General features: G+C 46.8%; 1 pseudogene; it reads left to right on the forward strand.

Annotated features, from left to right (window-relative positions):
* The window catches only part of LOC148481846 (uncharacterized), a 280901-nt pseudogene extending 264502 nt beyond the window's left edge, over positions 1–16399 (forward strand).
* The last annotated feature ends 2090 nt before the right edge of the window (positions 16400–18489 follow it).

Here is an 18489-nt window from a genome sequence, read left to right on the forward strand (position 1 = left end):
ATATTACTGTTTTAATAAATGTTTTTTAATCAAGCCATGTGTGTATATACGATCTATTCTTATTCATAAGATTTACTATTTCACTACTATACTAATTGAACAACTAAATACGCTTCCCACTAGGGCTGTTTTCCATGTTTACTGTTCTGTATTATGATAAGGAGATTAACACACTCCTTTAAATAGCTACTAACTGACAGCAGCCACTCCTACTTACTTACTGGAAGTAACAATGTTGTTCATGCAAATTCCATTTGTCAAGAGGGCCTGATCCAGAGTCGCTCGCAAATAGTGAGCGCTAGCTCTGAATCAGGGCGCACTATTTTTTTTTTTTGGCCGGCCTCCAGGCCGCTCGCTAAGCTGTGGGTAACCACCCACAGCTTTAGCGGGCAGCCAGGTGATGGTCGCGACCATCACGACCATCGGGCTTGCGACAAGACCCTTGTGGTAGGGTCTCATCCACCGCAAGCCCCAGTGAACTTCCTGCTCTAATAGAGCCAGAAGCTCACTACTGACATCACGTGTGAAGCCAGTAGGACCTCCCCCAAATGCCAGGCGTTCCTTCGGGAACGCCTCTGTTTGGCCAGCCACCCCCGACCCGCATATAAAATGGGTCGAGCTGTCGATCAACATCGACAGCCACCAATGTTACCATTGGGTAAAGGTTTGGACAGGTGATATAGACTGTCTTGGCTGCATCCATGATGGTAACCGCAAAAAAAATCACTGAGCGAGCACATGGATGTCCTAGCAGACCCCAGGTATAATCCGTAGCGCATCACTCACCGCCTCATCTGACATCTGGCCACTCTAGAGATCAGGGGAAGTCAGAGCTGAGTAACGGCTGATCCTTGGCTGCAACCTGACACCTATTTAGTATATTACATATTCCATAGGTCAAAAACCTTATGGTTTCATAAGTCCCATTAAGGCTGCTTAGACATGATCTGAAAATTCAAAAACCTATTGATTTTATGCCACTCAAACTTCAAAAGCAATGAAATTACGATCATTAAGGCTGACGCCTTAATGGACGTGTTCCTTGCACAATACAGATATGGTATGCCATCACACCCTGTGGTTAACAGCAGATTCAACACTCTCACAGGATGAGATTGCTGTCACTCACAAAATGGTGGAGCTGCTAATTTACAGAATTGTGTGCTCATTGGAATACGCACATGCAGTCTTTGTAACTGAGGGTTGAGCAGTTATCTGGCTCCCACATCCCACTCAGTGCCCACAATCTTCCCATTTGATCACCAAAACAATCTCACTGGCTTCCAACTCACTTCTTACTGCATACATTTATCTCATTTATGATACACGTTCAGCTCCCTTATTTTTAAAAATATCATACTCTGTCTATGCATGTACACTATCTTCCCCTTTTATGCCTCCATGCCCCCAATCCCTACTGCTGTGTTGTCTCCCAACTGTGATAGTCTGTGTTCCCTCATCCACACAATCTGTTTTTCCCCAGCCACACTGCCCTGCATCCGTGCCTTCTCTACAGCCATGTTGCTGTCTCTCTCTCATCTGTGGCACTCTTTCTTCCTCCATCTGCACTACTCTGATTCCTCAACCGTGCAACTCTGTCTCCCCCCTAGCACCTACACCACTCTGCGTTCCTCCCCATCCACACCAATCTGTCTTCCCCAATCCCTACTGCTGTGTGGTCTCCAAACTATGGTAGTCTGTGTTCTCTCATCCACACCAAACTGTCTTTTTCCATCTGCACCGCCCTGCATCTGTTCCGCTCTGTTTCCTTCTGCACAACTGCCTTCCCCTAAGCCACGCCGCTGTCTTCCTTTCCTCTGTGGCACTCTTTCTTCCTCCATCTACACCACTCTGTCCTCCCCAACTGTGCAACTCTGTCTCCTCCCCCCACCCGCACTAATCTGTCTTCCTTCCCATCCACACTAATCTGTCTTCCCCAATCCCTACTGTTGTGTGTTCTTTTATTTGTGCTAGTCTGTATTTTCTTACCTGCACCAATCTGTTTTTAACCAACTGCACTGCTCTGTCTTCCCATGTCTATGCCACTCTCTTCCCCCATCCACGTCACTGTCCCCCCAAACCGTGCCACTCTGTTTCCCCCCATCAGCACCACTGGTTTCCACCCATCTGCATTACTTTGGCTACCCCCCTCCCTCTGTACTGCATAACCTTCCCTCCTCTACACGCCTTTGTGTCTCACCTATCCACGCTGCTGTGTCTTCTCCCCCCATCATCACCACTTTTATCCCATCTGCACAGCTCTATTCTCTGCTTTGACCTCAGTTGCATAGACTGCATGTGTGTATTCCAATGAGCACACAATTCTGTGATTTAGCAGCTCCACCATTTTGTGAGCGACAGCAATCTCATTCTGTGAGAGTGCTGAATCTGCAGTTAACCACAGGATGTGATGGCATACCATATCTGTATTGCGCAAAGAACATGTCCATTAAGGCATCAGCCTTAATGATCGTAATTTCATTGCTTTTTGAAGTTTGAGTGGCAGAAAATCAATAGGTTTTGTGAATTTTCAGATCATGTCTAAGCAGCCTTAATGGGACATATGAAACCGTAAGGTTTGTTGTCTATGGAATTTCATAGCTTTTTTAAAATGTATTAACTGTCAGGGTTTGGATAAGCAAACCGGGCCACCTGCAGGGGAGAAGGGCAACAAAATGGTACACTAATGCAGGTGGAAGAGGGGACAATACATAGGAGGTTGGTTTGGGAGGTGCAGAGTGTGAGATGGCTGTAGGCATGCGGGGTAGAGGCAGAAGCGGTGGTGCAGAGCAGTGGCAGTAGTGCAGTGCAAGGGGGGCATCAGTGGGCAAGAGAGGGCTCACTAGTAGTGTGTATACACCTGAGAAAATCAAATCAATAAGTCAATGATGGACGAATGCAGCAGTGAGATCTACGCATTATGTTAAAAAATTTACAGTGTACAAAAAAAATAAAAAATAGCGCCCCCCCCAAGAGAACAACCAGCCCAGGGCTTTGGAGCCCCAGTACTGGTTGTGCAAAGTACAGGGGACAAACTACATAGGGCTCCCCTGTATTAAGCACAACTAGCCCCAGGCTATTGAGAACCTGTCCTGGTTGCCAAAAAGGGGAGACAAATTGCGTAAAGGTCCCCTGCATTTAGTGCAACCAGCACAGGGCTCTGAGCTGGTCCTTGTTCTGGCAATACAGGGGAAAAGATGCATAAGGCCCCCCTGTATTCCCGAGAACCAGCACCGGACTCTATCTAGTGGGGGAGTGATGCCGCAGCCAGTGGTGCCCTTTCACCGGGCCCCCCAGTCGCAGCATCACCCCTGACCGCTAGTCAGCCCAGGCCAGGGATCCATGGGGAGTTGGGGACCCCCCCAATAAAGGGATCCCCCTCCTCAGGGCACCCCAGGCTGATAGCCTGGGGCTATCCCCGGCACCCCTGGGCTGTGGGTGCCAGGTTGATTATGTAGTGTGCTGCATAATACAACATATTGTATTTTATTGTATCCCTAGCATACTGGCACTTGGAGAACCACAAGTACCAGCAGGTGGGGCACTAATGGCCTGCTGGTACATATAGTACCCCTGCAAAAGAAATATTAAAATAAAACACACAAGACACAGTATTTTATCTTTTATTTACCGGCACTTTCACCTGGAGGGCAACAGCCTTAAGCTCTTTTTCATGGCCATCGCCCATCCAGGACTTCCGCGGCATATTCACATGGATGGCGACGGCCTTTAAGCTCTTTTTCACGGCTGCCGCCATCCAGGGCTTCTGCGGCATCTTCACCTAGAACGCGGCAACCATTAAGTTCTTTTTCCTGTCCACCGCCTTCCAGGACTTCTGCCGCGTCTTCACCTGGAACGCGGCGGCCATTAAGCTTTTTCCCGGCTGCCGCCTTCCAGGGCTTCTGCAGCATCTTCACCTGGAACATGGCGGCCATTAAGCTCTTTTTCCCGGTCGCCGCCTTCCAGTGCTTCCCGGCGTTTTCTGTCTTCAGCTGGTCTTCTCTAGAGCTCCCCGGCCGATGAACTGAATGGACGGAGCTCGCGCTGGCTCTATTTAAGCTAGCCAAGGGGGCGGGGCGATGAATTTCAAATATGGCGCTAAGGCGCCATTTTTTAAAAGGGCACGCACGGTTCTCACCATTAAATTCAATGGTGAGAACCGCTCATTGGCTGAGAGGCGGAAGGCTCGCCTCTCTCAGCCAATGAGTGCTCCGCACCGGGATTTCTGTACTGAAATGTCAGGCGGAGCTGTCATTCGTGCAGCTCCGGGTATCTTCGTTTTTTTTTTTTTTTTTGCCAAGACCCTTGAATCTGTGCAGAGGACCTGATCCATGCATAGGAGGAGGTGAGTATGGAATTATGCCACAGTCCTTTCACCGGGCCCCCCAGCCGCAGCATCAACCCTGACCACTAGTCAGTCCAGGCCGGGGATCCCTGAGGAGCTGGGGACCCCCACAATAAAGTGGTCCCCCTCTTCAGGGCACCCCAGGCCCAGGCTGATAGCCCGGGGCTATCCCCAGCACCCCTGGGCGGTTGGTGCTGGGTTGATAGTGTAGTGTGGTGCATTCTAAAGAATATTTTCTTTTGCAGGTGAACTATAGGTCCCAGCATGCCTCCTGCATGCTGGTACTTGGAAAACCACAAGTACCAGCATGCTGGGCATTAGGGCCCACTGCCACCTGTAGTCCACCTGTAAAAAAAAATATTAAAATAACACAACACACTTTAATATTGTAATATTTTATTTCACAGGTCTTCACCTAGGGGACGGCAGCCTTTAAGCTCTTATACATGGCCGCCATCCCAGGGCTTCGGCATCTTTGCCTGGTGGGCGCCAACCTGCCAGGGCTTTGGTGTCTTTGACTAGTGGACGGCAGCCTGTGATAGCTCTTTTTCGTGGCCGACGCCCACTAGGACTTCCAGTTTCTTCGCCCGGAGGGCGACAACCCACCAGGGCTTTGGTGTCTTCGCATAGTGGGCGGCAGCCTGTGATAGCTCTTTTTCGTGGCTGCCGCCCACTAGGATTTCTGGTGTCTTCACCTGGCGGGTGCCAACCCGCTAGGGCTTTGGCGTTTTTGCCTGGCAGACACCCACCCACCAGGGCTTCTGGCATCTTCACCTGGGGGTTGGCTGCCACCTCACCAGGGCTTCTATGGTCCTCTGCAGGTGCCGCCGTCTCCAATGACGTCACGAGTCATGATTGGCTCGCGGCGGCCATCTTTGAAAATCAAAGATGGCCACCGCGAGCCAATCACGGCTCGCGATGTCATCGGCGGTGGCAGCTGTGGGAACGGCGCCTTTACGGGTGTTGGCCGGGGGCATGGTTCTGAGAGGATCTAGTCCCCACCAGCCATTCTGCTGAGTACGGCAGCGGCGCCCATTTTAAAATTCAAAGATGGCCGCCGCGAGCCGTGATTGGCTAGCAGCGGCCATCTTTGAATTTCAAAAATAGCGCTGAGGCGCCATTTTTGAAGTGGACGCCACTGCCGTATTCGTCATAATGGCTGGCGGGGTCTGAATCCTCTCGGGTCCAGGCACGCCACCAATGCCCTCACCGCCGCCGGACGCTCTGCCGCCAACAACTGTGCCCCCCGCGCCACCACCGACACCCGCGCCCCTCATGCCGCCGCTGACAACCGCGACCCGCCGTACGCCGCATCCATGTCTCCGCCACTGTTTTGCCCGCTACCGCCTGCAAACGACGGCCATCTTTGTGCACCCAAGTGAAGCCACTATGACTGCACCTGCTGGAGGCTCCTACTGTGGCTGCGCAACAAATTGAAAAGTCCTATCTTTATAATGGCACATTCTTGAGGTAATAATATGAAAACTGTAACTTTCTAATTCTCCTGAACCCCAAAAGCACGTACCCTGGCACAATAGCTACCTAATAAAACAAACCCCAAGTCTAAATTCCACCCCTAACTTGAGTTTTGCCTTCCCAAACATCCCCCATAGACTATAGCACAAAAAGGTTCCTAATTCACAATGTCAGAAAAAGTGACAGTTGGAGCATTAAGATTACTCCCAAATCCTCATTATTTATGTTTTTGCACTGAAATTTGGCATGCAGCACCGAGCGACAGTTCTCCCTGGCCATGCCAAATTTCAGATCCGTATCTCCTATAACTTTTGAGGTGCAGCCCCTTAAACACCCTGCCCCCCTCCTTCAGAATTCTCTATGGAGAAATCCGTTTTTTTAAATGCAGCCTTAATATAAGGGCCCGACTGTGCCTATGTATATACACCACTGTGCCTATGTATATACACCACTGTGCCTATGTATATACACCACTGTGCCTATGTATATACACCGCTGTGCCTATGTATATACACCGCTGTGCCTATGTATATACACCGCTGTGCCTATGTATATACACCGCTGTGCCTATGTATATACACCGCTGTGCCTATGTATATACACCGCTGTGCCTATGTATATACACCACTGTGCCTATTTATATACACCAATGTGCCTATTTATATACACCAATGTGCCTATGTATATACACCACTGTGCCTATGTATATACACTACTGTGCCTATGTATATACACCACTGTGCCTATGTATATACACCACTGTACCTATGTATACACACCACTGTGCCTATGTATACACACCACTGTGCCTATGTATATACACCTCTGTGCCTATGTATATACACCACTGTGCCTATGTATATACACCACTGTGCCTATGTATATACACCACTGTGCCTATGTATATATACCACTGTGCCTATGTATATACACCACTGTGCCTATGTATATACACCACTGTGCCTATGTATATACACCACTGTGCCTATGTATATACACCACTGTGCCTATGTATATACACCACTGTGCCTATGTATATATACCACTGTGCCTATGTATATACACCACTGTGCCTATGTATATACACCACTGTGCCTATGTATATACACCAATGTGCCTATGTATATACACCACTGTGCCTATGTATATCCACCACTGTGCTTATGTATATACACCACTGTGCCTATGTATATACACCACTGTGCCTATGTATATACACCACTGTGCCTATGTATATACACCAATGTGTCTATGTATATACATGACTGTGCCCTTATAATGACATCATATACTTATTCTATGAATTTTTATTTTTAGATAACAGGTACATGAACTACCATTAAACTAATAAATTACCTTAAATACTATTTTATTACTATATTCCTAAATAATAATCCCTAATAAATATTTTACTACTTTAGCCTATATAATACATATAACTACAGGAGTATGCATAAATCTGTCCTCATTGAATCTCATTTGTACTTTATTATTTTAGGCAACAGGGTATAATCCCGGATCTCAAGAAAACACTTAAAGAAAGAACCAAACAAATAACAGGTAAATAAATGTGATCACTTTATCAATTTATTTTCTCCTTGGGTTCTAGATGTTACTGCTTATGTGGATATTATTGAAAACAAAGTTGCCCCTTTCTTTATATAGAGTATATTGCACAATGTCATAACTATTAAGCATTTACAATGAAGACAAATTGCACTACAGCTGTCTTCTATGTTCAGGTTACCTATAGGAACTAGACGAGAGCAAATATCCGGTAATTTAAATCCCAGGGTTTTGATTCTCCAACTAAACAATTTTAAACTTACTGCAACTTCTACCAAAAGACAAGAAGAATTATTTAATTATTTTCCATCTAAAAATGACAAACTGCATGTATGGCAGATGGGTTTCCTATTGCTTTTGTAAAAGTTTACTTACTGCACTGTTATTATACATCGGCGCATAGTATCTACTAATTCGGTTCCTCAGGGGAGTTACTCCACCATGTGTCTTAGACCGTCCAGTTTGCCCCAGATGCTCAGCATAGCAGCTCCCCTCTAGCTCTGTTTCCTCTCCCGGCTGTGGTCTGCTTAGCTTCGCCTCTGGTACGCTGAGATGTCACTTTGGTGCTGAATTTGAATTAGACCTTTATTTAATCTCCCGTCTAAGGACCATATGGTCCTATACCTGCCTCCAGTGGCCATGCTAAGTCACCTGAGTGTGACTTTGATTTTTTATTGGACCAGTACCTAGTAAATAGTTAGAGGGAGAAGTGTTTAGCAGGAGAGTAGTGATTTCATACACAGTACAGTAGGACGTTAAAAAGTGATTTCTAAAAGTTTTGTCCTGTGAATTTTTGTATTTTTATTATCATTTTGAAGTCTGTCTAATTTTTGTCTTGTCTAAATTTTTTATTTAAGCTTTGTCAGTGTTTCTGTGTGTGACTGGGGAGTGTGTGTGTTTCTTTGTGTGTGACTGGGGAGTGTGTGTGTTTCTGTGTGTGCAACTGGGGAGTGTGTTTCTTTGTGTGTGACTGGGGAGTGTGTTTCTGCGTGTGCGCCTGGGAAGTGTGTGTGTTTCTGTGTGCGCGCCTGGGGAGTGTGTGTGTTTCTGTGTGTGTGACTGTGGAGTGTGTGATTCTGTGTGTGTGCCTGGAGAGTGTGTTTGTTTCTGTGTGTGTGTCTGAAGAGTGTGTGTTTCTGTGTATGTGACTGGGGAGTGTGTGTGTGTTTTAGTGTGTGTGACTGGGGAGTGTTTGTTTCTGTGTGTGCGCCTGGGAAGTGTGTGTGTTTCTGTGTGTGCATCTGGGGAGTGTGTATTTTTCTGTGTGTGCGCTTGTGTGTGTGACTGGGGAGTGTGTGTGTTTTTGTGTGTGACTGGGGAGTGTGTGTGTTTCTGTGTGTGACTGGGGAGTATGTGTGTTTCTGTGTGTGACTGGGGTGTGTGTGTGTCTCTGTGTGTGACTGGGGAGTGTGTGTGCTTCTGTGTGTGCGCCTGGGAAGTGTGTGTGTTTCTGTGTGTGCATCTGGGGAGTGTGTATTTTTCTGTGTGCGCCTGGGGAGTGTGTGTGTGTTTGTGTGTGTGACTGGGGAGTGTGTGTGTTTCTGTGTGTGACTGGGGAGTGTGTGTGTTTCTGTGTGTGACTGGGGAGTTAGTGTGTTTCTGTGTGTGACTGGGGAGTGTGTGTGTTTCTGTGTGTGACTGGGGAGTGTGTGTGTTTCTGTGTGTGCGCCTGGGAAGTGTGTGTGTTTCTGTGTGTGTGACTGGGGAGTGTGTGTGTTTCTGTGTGTGCATCTGGGGAGTGTGTATTTTTCTGTGTGTGTGACTGGGGAGTGTGTGTGTGTTTCTGTGTGTAACTGGGGAGTGTGTGTGTTTCTGTGTGTGAGTGGGGAGTGTGTGTGTTTCTGTGTGTGACTGGGGAGTGTGTGTTTCTGTGTGTGACTGGGGAGTGTGTGTGTTTCTGTGTGTGACTGGGGAGTGTGTGTGTTTCTGTGTGTGACTGGGGAGTGTGTGTTTCTGTGTGTGACTGGGGAGTGTGTTTCTGTGTGTGACTGGGGAGTGTGTGTGTTTCTGTGTGTGACTGGGGAGTGTGTGTTTCTGTGTGTGACTGGGGAGTGTGTTTCTGTGTGTGACTGGGGAGTGTGTGTGTTTCTGTGTGTGACTGGGGAGTGTGTGTTTCTGTGTGTGACTGGGGAGTGTGTGTTTCTGTGTGTGACTGGGGATTGTGTGTGTTTCTGTGTGTGACTGGGGAGTGTGTGTGACTGGGGAGTGTGTGTGTTTCTGTGTGTGACTGGGGAGTGTGTGTTTCTGTGTGTGACTGGGGAGTGTGTGTTTCTGTGTGTGACTGGGGAGTGTGTGTGTTTCTGTGTGTGAGTGGGGAGTGTGTGTGTTTCTGTGTGTGCGCCTGGGAAGTGTGTGTGTTTCTGTGTCTGACTGGGGAGTGTGTGTGTTTCTGCGTATGTGACTGGGCACTGTGTGTGTTTCTGTGTATGTGACTGGGCAGTGTGTGTGTTTCTGTGTATGTGACTGGGCAGTTGTGTTTTTCTGTGTGTGTGACTGGGGAGTGTGTGTGTGTGTGTGTGTGTTTCTGTGTGTATGACTGGGGAGTGTGTGTGTGTTTCTGTGTGTATGACTGGGGAGTGTGTGTGTGTTTCTGTGTGTATGACTGGGGAGTGTGTGTGTATGTTTCTGTGTGTGTGACTGGGGAGTGTGTGTGTGTGTTTCTGTGTGTATGACTGGGGAGTGTGTGTGTGTTTCTGTGTGTGTGACTGGGGAGTGTGTGTGTGTTTCTGTGTGTGTTACTGGGGAGTGTGTGTGTGTTTCTGTGTGTGTGACTGGGGAGTGTGTGTGTGTTTCTGTGTGTATGACTGGGGAGTGTGTGTGTGTTTCAGTGTGTATGACTGGGGAGTGTGTGTGTGTGTTTCTGTGTGTGTGACTGGGGAGTGTGTGTGTGTGTTTCTGTGTGTGTGACTGGGGAGTGTGTGTGTGTTTCTGTGTGTCTGACTGGGGAGTGTGTGTGTGTTTCTGTGTGTATGACTGGGGAGTGTGTGTGTTTCTGTGTGTGTGACTGGGGAGTGTGTGTGTGTTCTGTGTGTGTGACTTAGGAGTGTGTGTGTGTTTCTGTGTGTGCGACTGGGGAGTGTGTGTGTGTTTCTGTGTGTAACTGGGGAGTGTGTGTGTTTCTGTGTGTGAGTGGGGAGTGTGTGTGTTTCTGTGTGTGACTGGGGAGTGTGTGTTTCTGTGTGTGACTGGGGAGTGTGTGTGTTTCTGTGTGTGACTGGGGAGTGTGTGTGTTTCTGTGTGTGACTGGGGAGTGTGTGTTTCTGTGTGTGACTGGGGAGTGTGTTTCTGTGTGTGACTGGGGAGTGTGTGTGTTTCTGTGTGTGACTGGGGAGTGTGTGTTTCTGTGTGTGACTGGGGAGTGTGTTTCTGTGTGTGACTGGGGAGTGTGTGTGTTTCTGTGTGTGACTGGGGAGTGTGTGTTTCTGTGTGTGACTGGGGAGTGTGTGTTTCTGTGTGTGACTGGGGATTGTGTGTGTTTCTGTGTGTGACTGGGGAGTGTGTGTGACTGGGGAGTGTGTGTGTTTCTGTGTGTGACTGGGGAGTGTGTGTTTCTGTGTGTGACTGGGGAGTGTGTGTTTCTGTGTGTGACTGGGGAGTGTGTGTGTTTCTGTGTGTGAGTGGGGAGTGTGTGTGTTTCTGTGTGTGCGCCTGGGAAGTGTGTGTGTTTCTGTGTCTGACTGGGGAGTGTGTGTGTTTCTGCGTATGTGACTGGGCACTGTGTGTGTTTCTGTGTATGTGACTGGGCAGTGTGTGTGTTTCTGTGTATGTGACTGGGCAGTTGTGTTTTTCTGTGTGTGTGACTGGGGAGTGTGTGTGTGTGTGTGTTTCTGTGTGTATGACTGGGGAGTGTGTGTGTGTTTCTGTGTGTATGACTGGGGAGTGTGTGTGTGTTTCTGTGTGTATGACTGGGGAGTGTGTGTGTATGTTTCTGTGTGTGTGACTGGGGAGTGTGTGTGTGTGTTTCTGTGTGTATGACTGGGGAGTGTGTGTGTGTTTCTGTGTGTGTGACTGGGGAGTGTGTGTGTGTTTCTGTGTGTGTTACTGGGGAGTGTGTGTGTGTTTCTGTGTGTGTGACTGGGGAGTGTGTGTGTGTTTCTGTGTGTATGACTGGGGAGTGTGTGTGTGTTTCAGTGTGTATGACTGGGGAGTGTGTGTGTGTGTTTCTGTGTGTGTGACTGGGGAGTGTGTGTGTGTGTTTCTGTGTGTGTGACTGGGGAGTGTGTGTGTGTTTCTGTGTGTCTGACTGGGGAGTGTGTGTGTGTTTCTGTGTGTATGACTGGGGAGTGTGTGTGTTTCTGTGTGTGTGACTGGGGAGTGTGTGTGTGTTCTGTGTGTGTGACTTAGGAGTGTGTGTGTGTTTCTGTGTGTGCGACTGGGGAGTGTGTGTGTGTTTCTGTGTGTATGACTGGGGAGTGTGTGTGTGTGTGTGTGTGTGTGTGTGTGTGTGTGTGTGTGTGTGTGTGTGTGTGTGTGTGTGTGTGTGTCTGTGTGTGTGACTGGGGAGTGTGTGTGTGTTTCTGTGTGTGTGACTGGGGAGTGTGTGTGTGTGTTTCTGTGTGTGTGACTGGGGAGTGTGTGTGTGTTTCTGTGTGTGTGACTGGGGAGTGTGCGTGTGTTTCTGTGTGTATGACTGGGGAGTGTGTGTGTGTTTCTGTGTGTATGACTGGGGAGTGTGTGTGTGTTTCTGTGTGTGTGACTGGGGAGTGTGTGTGTGTTTCTGTGTGTATGACTGGGGAGTGTGTGTGTGTTTCTGTGTGTATGACTGGGGAGTGTGTGTGTGTGTTTCTGTGTGTGTGACTGGGGAGTGTGTGTGTGTGTTTCTGTGTGTGTGACTGGGGAGTGTGTGTGTGTTTCTGTGTGTCTGACTGGGGAGTGTGTGTGTGTTTCTGTGTGTGTGACTGGGGAGTGTGTGTGTTTCTGTGTGTGTGACTGGGGAGTGTGTGTGTGTTCTGTGTGTGTGACTTAGGAGTGTGTGTGTGTTTCTGTGTGTGCGACTGGGGAGTGTGTGTGTGTTTCTGTGTGTATGACTGGGGAGTGTGTGTGTGTGTGTGTGTGTGTGTGTGTGTGTGTGTGTGTGTGTGTGTGTGTGTGTGTGTGTGTGTGTGTGTTTCTGTGTGTGTGACTGGGGAGTGTGTGTGTGTTTCTGTGTGTGTGACTGGGGAGTGTGTGTGTGTGTTTCTGTGTGTGTGACTGGGGAGTGTGTGTGTGTTTCTGTGTGTGTGACTGGGGAGTGTGTGTGTGTTTCTGTGTGTATGACTGGGGAGTGTGTGTGTGTTTCTGTGTGTATGACTGGGGAGTGTGTGTGTGTTTCTGTGTGTGTGACTGGGGAGTGTGTGTGTGTTTCTGTGTGTATGACTGGGGAGTGTGTGTGTGTTTCTGTGTGTATGACTGGGGAGTGTGTGTGTGTGTTTCTGTGTGTGTGACTGGGGAGTGTGTGTGTGTGTTTCTGTGTGTGTGACTGGGGAGTGTGTGTGTGTGTTTCTGTGTGTGTGACTGGGGAGTGTGTGTGTGTGTGTTTCTGTGTGTATGACTGGGGAGTGTGTGTGTGTTTCTGTGTGTATGACTGGGGAGTGTGTGTGTGTTTCTGTGTGTGTGACTGGGGAGTGTGTGTGTGTGTTTCTGTGTGTATGACTGGGGAGTGTGTTTGTATTTAATGGTTTCTGTTTGTTTTAAGTGTAGTTTGTGTATTTATTATTCTCTTTGTTATGGCATGATAGAACAGGGAGGTGGAGGAGAGGGATCCAGTGGGTGAGGATAGTGTGATGGATGAGGCAGAGGGCCTGGACTATGATTTGGGGGAGCAGCCTCTACCTCACATGCCTAAATCTGGCTGCAATGTCAGGTTTATCTTTGAGGAGAATTGTGCATTAGTAAGCTCCTTGTTGTCTGACTTAGCTGAGTTATTTGGTCGCCTGGCCCAGCGCACATCTGTGAGAAGAAAGCGGCCATATGTCAGGCAGCAGCTTATGTGGTAAATTCTGTTGGGCAATAAAAAACGTGACAAGCGCCAGTGTGTGAAGCATTTATCAGACATCCGACGTTGTGTTAAATCCAAGATGGCCCAGGAAGGGCGCTCTACACGCAGCACTGGGGGAGGGTGACCTGTGGGGGAGGATTATAATGAGTATGAGGAACAGGCCATGGGAATTATGCTGCAGGACCTGGTGTCAGGGGTTACTGTGCTGCCGCAGTGCCCCACATGCTGGTGTCTCCTTTTATAGGCTGCATAGTTTCGTTATTACTAACAGAATGGTGTAATAGAAGCTACAGGTCCCCTGGTTTTAATAACATATTTATTTGTGAATTTTTCTGATGATTTTGTAGTTGCATTCAAGTTGATTTTCAATCCGACTGTTAGTAAATAAGAAAATCCTGTAGTTCTATGGGAAAGTATTGATGTTTGGTGGATGAGTGATTTTGGTTGGGATTTGGTTTTATGGTTGATTTTATAGTCGATTTTCCCTTTAGTAAATCCCCGAATTACAAATCACACAGAAAATCACCTATAAAACACCAAACCCCAAAATCGACCTTTAGTAAATATACCCCTTAGTCTCGCAATATAAAGTATCACAAGACAAATGGTTGCAGCCCCAGCACAGAGACTGTCCCAATCTCCCGCCCGATGAAAACAGAAAGGGCCCCTATATATCACAATCTGCATTAATGTGGATGTGATTATATATTTCCCACTATATTCACAAAGTGAGAATTAAAATATTACCACATATGCAGCAAAAGCCTCTGGCCAGGAAATGGTCCCTGATAAGAGACGATCCTAGTGAGGGGCTTACGCTGTCTCCAGGTGTATATGTAGGGGGAAATGTGTTTGGTATATTTATGGATTGTTTCGATTACCTTAGACAGAAAAGTGCAGAAAAGTACATGCACTTAGCACCACTAGCCACTGCTGTATGGATCTGAGTATCTATCATGCCATATTATAAAGTTGATCATCTCTAGGCACATTTTCTGTTTTTTCTTAGTATACTTAAAAAGTATACCCTGGTGAAGGGCTTACGCTGTCTCTGTGCTTCCAGGTTCGGTATTGGTTTGCCTACTGCGCATACGTGATCATCTGTCAATGGGGTCAATGGAGAGGGATCATCCTGATCCCTCCCTGGTATAATTCATGAAAGACTAGCCTAGTAGCCTATGGGCTAGTGCCATCTTCATATTGGAGACAAATGCTGCTAATTTTTTGGATAAATACTTACATTTTGTGGGGATCCCCTGAAAACATCTGTGTTCTGAAGAGTTTGGGCAATTTCCCTTTAATGAATATGCCCCCAAATCTTGTATTTGCAGGAGTGCTGTGAGAATGTCTTAGGCCTCTATTTACTACAATCCGCATATTGAATGCGGATTGTAGTGTGATATTACCGAGTGAATTCGCATTGCGAATTCAGGCAATATCACAGGGATTTACTATAAATCCCTTGCAGGGACAGAGCTTGCGATAAAGCTCTGTCCCTGCGGATCCCATCCGCACTCTAGTTGCGGTATTTTCGGAAAAAATACAGCGACTAAGAGCCCGCGCATGCGCCGACCGACCACCGCTACTACCCCCCCACCGACGCTAAGACCCGCCCTCTGTCACTAAGCCCCGCCCCCGTGATCGCGGACCCCCGGGACCCCCCCTCCCTTCATTACACTTACCTGCATCCTCCTGGCCTCCGGTGATCTTCTCCGGGCTTCCCGATCAGATGATCTCCCGTACTGCACTGGGGCCCGTTCACCTGATGACCGGGCCCCAATGTACTATGGGAGACCAGCTGACCGGAGAGGAGCCATCACCGGAGGCCCGATCACCGGTCCCTGGATTCAGGTAAGTAACAAAAAAAAATGTTTCATTTTTTTTTTCTTTTTTTTACAGTAATCAGCTTGCGGTCTGCTTAGACCACACAGCTGATTACTGGTACCGGATCCCGCCTCTGCTCTCCCCGTTAGAGCAGAGTGGGAGCCCGGTAACCGGGGGAGACCCTGGATAACGCCACCTCCAGGCGTTATTATTACAGGGCTTCCCCCGGTATCTTTTTACAATTTATTTTTAGTAACTGTGGTCGGATCACATTTTCCATTACAATTATGGGAAGTGCGATCTGCTTTACTAAAAATAAGTGATACTGGGGGTTGGAGTAGAATTTTACTAATTCTACTCCAATTGCCCTGTAATAACTACAGGTGAAACTAAAATAATATGAATAAGGTGTGAAAACACAAAACACCCTTTTTCACTTTATTTTAGTAAAAATAATGTTAATAAATAGAGCCCACAATGTGGTGTTAAATAGTCATCATACATTATGTGTTACTGGTTTCCATATATCATACAATGATCCTCAATTTATCTGAACATTCCCCACCCTGAAGTTTGGGTTTGTGTATTACAGTACAATGTTACAGTACAAAGGTCCCTATCACAGATACAGGCTGCCAGATCGTCTAATTTCCCATTATCTGCTCAGCTCATTTCTCAGTATTGTGCCTGTATTCAGTCATTTGCTGATGTCTGCACTATGGGAATCTAATGTTTATATATCATTTATTATATGTTCAGTTCTAAAGATACAGTAAGAACAAGTTATTTAATAAAGTTGAAAAATATTCAACTATATAAATGTGGAAAAATTCTTATGGTCAAAACAAACAGATGCAATTAAGTACCTTCTACAGTAATGATACCTCCCTGTCCCCAGCCCTGTGTGGCTCATTGCTCTCACCTTGTCTCCTCCACGATTGGCTCCAATTTTTATCTTGAACACGGCAACCGCTGTACATACTGGGACTGCACATGGGGACGAGGACAGTAGAGTCATTGATCTGGGAAGGGAACCTGCTGCTGGATCTGTAGAATCACATAAGAAAGACCTGGAACTGCTTAATATCCTAAAATAGGTTCTAGATAACGTGGATGAGAGATTAGCGGCTCCTATAGATAGAGAGGAAGAACATAAGAACCGGCAGGATGAATTGCTAAAAATAATGAAGGAGATTTTTAGGATGAAGTAAAAAAACAGATGAATGACGGGTTTTGTGACTTAGATTGTGATTACTTATTTGAACTTCAAAGTCCCAGAATTGAAGTAGAATCATTAACTTGTAATTAGCAAATCTAATAAATATAATTGAATTTCACAATCTTCTCATCTTTCTCCTGTTCTTCAAATGTATATAAACCAGCAATTGTGACTGTTGCTATTACTGCCTATGCATTAAAAATTTATTTTTATACTAAACTATGAAAAATGTGGGCCTCATTTAAGGGAGAAGTATCAAGACTTGGGGGTAAATTTAACAAAGGCCGATTTTGCATTTGAGTGATTTGAGGTGCGATTTTCATTCGATTTGTATTCGATTTTGCTTTTGGGTATTTATTAAAGGCCAAATGGAATGTAAAATCGAATTTTTAGTCAAATCGGCCTCAAATCGACCATCGGAAAAACATTGGTACTTTTACATAGCCCAACACACAAAACCCTTATTTACTATCATTCAATTTGAAATCGACCTCAAAATCGGACTTCAAATCACTAAATGAATAGAACTGCTTCATGCTTTCGATTTGAGCATGAGCAGGTCGGATTGACATAGATACATGCAGACATCTGTGGGATGCCTGCATGTATCTGACTGTAAAAAGTAATTAAACAGTTACGTTTTTAAAAAATTGACGTGAGGTCCCCCACAAAACAGAACCAGCCCCGGACTGTTCAAACCCAGGTCTGGTTGACTAAGTATAAGGAAAAAATGACATAGGGTCTCCCTGTACTCAGTACAACCAGCACTGGGCTATGGGAATCAGGGATGGTTCTGGAATTACAGGGAAAAATTTGTGTAGGGTCTCCCTGTAAGTCACAGAACCAGCCCTGGACCCTTTCTAGTGGGGGACTGCGGATGCCACAGCCAGGGGAGCCCTATCACTGGGCCTCAAGCTGCAGCATCAGCCCTGACCGCTAGTCAGCCCAGGCCCGGGATCCCTGGGGAGTTGGAGACCAGTCCAATAAAGGGGTCTCCCTCTCCAGGTCACCCCTAGCCTAGGCTGATTGCCCGGGGATATTTCCGCCACCCCTGGGTGGTGGGTGGTGGGTTGATTGTGTTTAGTGTAGTGTAAAAATAGAAGAATGTAAACATTGTCTTTAAAGTAGAACTGCAGGCCCCAGCAAGCCTCCCCTGCATGCTGGTACTTGGAGAACCACAAGCACCAGCATGCGGGGCATTAAGGGTCCACTGGGACCTGTGGTTCACCTGTAAAGAAATATTGAAAGAAACACACACACCTTACACAGTATAAGTTTAATACATACATACACACTCACACAATACTCACCTATATTACCTCTAGTGGTCCCCTTGTCCAGTAGGCATCCAAGGTGTTGTTAAAAAAACAAAATTAAAAATGCGACCATCGTACTAAGCAATAACCATCCTAACAAGGATGATTATTACTTCCCGAATGAAGTGCACAGATGCGGCTTCCTCCTTTGAAGGTCCGGGTCTGAGCATTCATTGGCTGAGAGAGGTCAGGCGCCGCCTCTCAGCCAATGAATGGCTCCTTCCATTGAACTCAATGGTGGGAACCGCAAGATAAACTTTAGTTACCCTGTGGCTCCCGCCATTGAGCTCAATGATAGGAGCCGTTCATTGGCTGAGAGGTGGCGTCTGACCTCTCTCTGCCAATGAACGCTCAGACCTGGACCTTTAAAGGAGGAAGCCGCATCTGTGCACTTCATTCGGGAAGGAATATTCATCCTGGTTAGGATAAATATTGCTTAGTACGATGGTCGCGTTTATCGTTTTGTTATTTTAACAACATCTTGGATGCCTACTGGACAAGGGGACCACTCGAGGTAATATAGGTGAGTATTGTGTGAGTGTGTATGTATGTATGATGTATGTTTTAAACTTATACTGTGTAAGGTGTGTGTTTCTTTCAACATTTCTTTACAGGTGAACTACACATCCCAGTGGGCTCTTAATGCCCCACATGCTGGTACTTGTGGTTCTCCAAGTACCAGCATGTGGGGGAGGCTTGCTGGGACCTGCAGTTCTACTGTAAAGACAATGTTTATATTCTTCTATTTTTACACTACATTAACACA

This window comes from Taudactylus pleione, unplaced genomic scaffold (genome assembly GCF_031769625.1).
Source record: "Taudactylus pleione unplaced genomic scaffold, aTauple2 ptg000559l, whole genome shotgun sequence".
NCBI classification, from domain to species: Eukaryota; Metazoa; Chordata; class Amphibia; order Anura; family Myobatrachidae; genus Taudactylus; species Taudactylus pleione.